This window comes from Arachis ipaensis, chromosome B03, assembly GCF_000816755.2.
Source record: "Arachis ipaensis cultivar K30076 chromosome B03, Araip1.1, whole genome shotgun sequence".
Classification (NCBI taxonomy): domain Eukaryota; kingdom Viridiplantae; phylum Streptophyta; class Magnoliopsida; order Fabales; family Fabaceae; genus Arachis; species Arachis ipaensis.
Genome location: NC_029787.2, coordinates 131,615,610 through 131,621,665, shown reverse-complemented (window position 1 = coordinate 131,621,665; position 6,056 = coordinate 131,615,610).

Sequence of the window (6,056 nt, the reverse complement as noted above, 5' to 3'; positions counted from 1 at the left end):
AAGAAGATGAAAAGTCCAACAGAACACCTAACAACTAAGAAGGGAAGAAGCCATTCAGATTGACAACAAAATTTGATTCATATACCCATTTCAACACAAAAAGGAAGGACATTATTAAGGAAATCTTAAATGCCAAAATCATTAAACCACCCAGTAGAGTGGGCACGTATCAGATCAAAAGTATGCTGACAAGACTAAACACTGTGCATTTTATCAAAAGTTTGGACGTACAACCAACGAATGTGTAGTCGCGAAAGACCTACTGGAGTGGCTAGCAAGACAGGGGCTATTAGACAAGTATGTCACAGGACAGATGCAAAAAATTCCTGGAAATCCTCTATCTACCAACGATAATACAAATGCTGCTGCAGCCACAAAAAACAATTATGACCAGCCTCAGCTAACAAGGAGGATCATAAATTACATCTCAAGAGGATTCGCGTGCGGTGGAATAACGAACTTACAGGACCATGTTAACCCTAGCAAACGAGCAAACAGAATCCCGGTGAAGGGGAAATACAATGCTAGGCATAACTTTCAATGATGCTGATTTTCAATCTAAAATCCAGAATCTGGATGATCCTGTGGTCATCTCGGTCACCATTGCAGAAGCAACAGTGAGGAAAGTACTAATGGACCCCGGTAGCAGTGCCGATGTGTTATTCTTATCGACCTTCAAGAAAATGCAATTGAATCCAAACAGCATGCAAGCCTCATCAGGAGAGTTGGTCGGTTTCTCTGGTGAAAGAGTATCGATAGCAGGTCATGTATGGTTAAGGACAACCCTAGGGGAATACCCCACTCGAAAACACTAGATATTCAATATCTGGTGGTCAATTGTGCTAGTCCTTATAATATTATATTAAGACGACCGTCTTTAAATTTATTTGGAGCTATTCTTTCTACTATCCATTTGTGTGTTAAATTTCAGGTACAAGATGACATTATTACAACCGTACATTCCGACTACAAGGAAGTGCGATAATGTTACAATGCTGGGTTGAAGTCTTCCAGGCCGACCTCAGACGCAATCCAACATGTGAACTCGGTATACAACGTCGACGACTTACCGATGATGGTGGAGCTCGACCCAAGATCAAATAGAGAGTGTCGACCAACTCCTGCAGACGAGCTCCAAAAGGCCCTTCGAAAAAAATTAGCTGATGCCAAAGGATGCTGGGCCGACCTTGTACCAGAGATCCTATGGAGTTACAATACAACACCACATTCCACAACTAAAGAAACTCTGTTCCGCTTGGCATATGGAGCGGAATCAATGATCCCAGTAGAAATTTCACAAGGATCACTAAGGATCGAATTCACGACTACTGAGGACAACGAACATATAAGGAGAGCCGAGATGGACACTATAGATGAAGATCGGACAATGGACACACTCAGGCAGCAAGCAATGTAGCATGTCATCGAGCGAAAGTACAACAAGCGAGTTTGGCCGAGGTCACTGCAACAAGGAGACCTCGTTCTGAGAAAGATAGAAGATGTTTGCAAACCCGCAGGACAAGGAAAGATCATTGCCTCATGGGGGGGACCGTTCCGAGTATCCAAAGTACATGAACGAGGAGCGTACTCCCTGAAGACATTGGAAGGAGCCAAACTACCAAACACATGGAATATATTTTCACTACATTTCTATTGCATGTAAAAGATGAGGTCGAAGGGTACTTTTTTTTCTACTGCCAAGGTTTTTTCCCAAATAAAAACAAGGATTTTATTCAGACAGGTTTAACGAGACCATTCACCTCATATTTCCCATTTGGGAAAATATTGTCAAATTCAACTATCATCAGTAAAGACCTAATGTCATTCAAACTAAAAATTTTTTTACAAACGCCTATCAAATGAAAGTCAAACATCCATAATATCGGTATGTAAAACACTAGAAAAGTCATATCATTAAAATAATCATTCAAAAAGTCAGAAATCAAACAGTCATACAATTCACAAACTACAGTTTTTTCATTTCAAATATCTTTTTGCACAGACCCTCCATTCTCACCCTCAGCCCCTTCACCAGCTTCATCATCCACTAACTTTCCATCAACAACTATTTTTGTAACATTTAGGCTCCCAAAATCAAATTTGGGGGATAACATGGTCACCTGGCTTACCGCTCGGTCAAAGCCAGCTGCAAACATCTCCAATTATTCCTCTTCCAGTTCGCGCACTCTAGCTGTCAACTGCCCTTTCTCACCGGCAACAGTTTTAATTTGACCTTGCAGAGACCGAATTTGTTCTTGAAGCTGAGCCACCTCCAGTTCCATTATCTTCATCCTCAAAGTAACCTCCACGACCACTCCATCCTTCTCTTTAAGAGACTTCTCCAAATCCAGTATTCTGTTTTCATTTTTTCTTTCTTCAATACCATGCATCTCAGTGGTTCGGCCTAGGCATAGCATCCTGGCACCCATCACCTAAGAACATAGGCAAAAAAGGTAACGAAACTAGCTACGCTAACCAATACACTACAAAACCAAACAATACAAAGTATACCTGCATATATTGTCCGATGGCTTCCTGGCCAACATCTTTTAGCATAGCAACATCGGCAGGATGCTGACCCACTTTTTCTGCCAGCTCAGCAAACGGAAAACGTTCGTTCCAGACAGAGCGAGCACTAACACCCCTGGAAAAACCATGGAGGCGTAGTTGTTCCCCCAGTTCAATACCCGCTCCAAAGTCAACCTCGGCACTGGAAAGAACTTCCAATGATGCCTCTAGACCCGGATTTTTTCTCTTCAACCGACAAGCACTAGATTGAGCGGCGTCAACACCCGGACCTGGACCCTTCTCGATAACTGCAACATGAGTTTCCTTATTCCCTTTCTTTTTCTAATCCAAAAATGACCTCAAACGAGCAGATGACAAGCTCATAACTTTCCCACCTAAAACCAGGAACAACCAATACCAATTCAGCCAAAAATGATGTCTATCAAAAGAAATTACAGTTTATCAAAGAAAAAATTTTACCAATATAATTTCCCAAACCCACCTTATTCCCTTCAAACTTTAACAATTTAGAGATAGATAACAATTTCCCTGATGAAAAACAGTCAATCAGGAACTCCAATGTCAAATTCTCTTCCTCATCACGCCCCGACGCATCCAAAATTTGCATGGGATTAAGGCACCAATACAAAGGGAACCTCTCTACTAACTCATCATCCAGGTAAAATGGGTGCATAGACTCACTAGATCTCACTTTTACATACAATTCTTTAAAACTTTTAAAAGATGATTTATACAACACAAAGAGAGCTCGTCCAGGATAACTACTAAGATTTACCCAAAGTTCTCTACAAAGTCCTTTCGAATGAAACACTGAAAAGAATACATTCAAAGTATGAGGAGTCTCTAAGAACTCCATCAAGCATTTGTAGGCACGCAGGAAGGCCCACGAATTTGAATGCAACTGTGAGGGAGCACAGTTTAACTGTGTCAATACTTTACATTCAAAACTAGTAAACGGAACTCTAACACCTAGTTCAAAAACTACGCACGTATAAAAATAAAAATAAGTCCAATCTCCTCTCCTTTCACAAACCCTGTCTCCAGCGCTACAAGGAAGAAACTCTACCCCTGTTAATGTGCTAACCCTAATGTAACTACAAAGTGAAAGTTCAGTAATTTTTCTACATTATCATACAAAGAAGAATGACACTTGACATCCGAGTGAACCCATGTGTAGAGGTCATATTTTACTTCTACCACCTTATCCTTTTCTTTCTTTTCCTTTGCGATAGTAATGAAAGCGAAAGAGACAGGCAACAGTAAAGGTAAAACAAACTAACCTCTTGAAGTCATATTTCTTCAACTTGGCACAGATAAGTGTTAACTTGCATAATGTATCTAGCAATAGTGTGAAAGAAAATACAACCCAAAATCCACTACTCCAAAAATAACCGAACGGCTCTGATTAAGGAAACTGTTCACTTATTGATCATGCCTCACGCAATTCCTGACTGTTGGATCAAGGAAACTGTTCACTTACTCCAAATGTAAGCAAATGGCTCTGATCACACCTTGCTTGCACCAAATAGAAATAAATACGTTTATAATATTAAAAATGCCATAAACGATTGACGTTTTCAATTTAGCATTAAAGGAAACCCCAAGATTTGAAAAATTATTCTAAGGTTCGCACGTTGAGCTTGGGGCTACCAACCTTACATCATTCCGAAATATAGGTGTCATAAAAAAGCTCAATTTGTTCTCCACAACAGCAAGTCAAGCTTGGGGCTATGACCCATACCTGAGATATTCGGTCAGTGACACTATATCTCAGAATCCAAGATTCAAATATCAAAATTTTTTTATAAAATAACCGTTGCAGAACACCTCTATGGCTCTCGCTTATATCTCGACACGTATATAATCAGTTGAGAGACTGCTCGAGTAAACCACGAATAGTTCGAAAAATTGGTATAACACAGAGACTCTCGAACAATAATAAATAGAGACCATCACAGTTATAGAGACAAGATATACAAAAAAAATCACAAAGTAACATAATACGCTTAGGAATATATTTCTAAGAATGATAACTGACTTGAATGTCGAAATCTTTTTTGTAGGTCGGACGCTTGATTAGAACCCTAAAAAATAAGCGAAGCACCGAACTATTCCTCGAAAAATAGCTTCCGGACAAGAACAATATATATCTTTATTTCAATATTTTATGCTAATAAACAAATACAGCTAACATCTGCCAATGGTTAGAACTCACAACGCTTTTTACGTATATATTAACAAAGTAATCTAGCAATTAATCCAAATAATTAGTTATAACTAGTTAATCACAAATTCAATTTATATCAAAAGTGATGTTACATTTTATATAAGAAGATATAAACATTTAATTTTAGAATGCATCTGTATTATTATTAAACTATGGCTGGTATATGAATACAACATTGTATTTTTTAAAACGTGAGCCGTATATATGTGATTATTATATGAACTAATTAAAGTAAAATTAGATAAAGATTATCCAATGAAGATATTAAAATAATAAATTCAAAGAAAAGGCTTGCAGAGGATGTCGTTGATAGTTGACTACGTCTATGATTAAGATATTGTCCATTTTGGTGACCGTTGACTCTTGATTATTTGATACAGTTTATTAAGCTTATTATATTGAGTACAAACTATACTCTCCCTCTCTCTGCCCCCCTTTACGACTCGCCTTTTGACTGAATTTTATTCCTTGGCCCCGAGAAAAAAACAGGGTGACAATGAAAGGCAATAATTATTCTGATCTATAAAATAAATATTTTTGTGTGGATGAAATTTTGAGGTATAGTTTATACCTTGCATTATTGTAATACACATTTTTTTTAGTAGAGTGAGAATAATTCGAATGTTAAAGAAGTAAGTAGATACCTATATAAGATATTCTGATATTTAAGTAAGTCAATAAGTGTTTAAAATGTATAGAACTTATTATGTCTGTTATTTTATAATAATTTTATAAATATAGAATATAAGATATGAAATAAAATTTATCATGTGTCATCTTAGTTATATAGAAATTAGAGCCTTTATGGGCATAGAGTTGATGAATAGAATCGATGACCATTTGTCATTAAGTCAGAATAATGATTATTAAAATCGTCTGTTACAAACTTAGAATGAAGGCAAATAAAGTCGAGTTATGACACATAATGCACAATAAAAATCGAGTTATAAGGTGACGAATATATAGTAAATCCCAAGTTTGGTCGGATTAATAATAATTTTATAAATATAGAATGTAAGACATAAAATAGAACTTAGTATGTGTTGTTGATGATATAGAAATAGATGTTTTTATATAGGCATAGAATTGATGAATAGAGTTGATGTTATGATTATTAGTTATTAAGTCAAAATAATAACTATTAAAATCGTGCGTTACAAACTTAAAATAAAAGCAAATAAAGTCAAGTTATGACTCATAATACACAATAAAAATTGAACTATAAAGTGACGGATGACTATATATTTTTGAAATATCAAATATAAAATTAAATTAAATATTTTTATTTTCATGTAGCGAA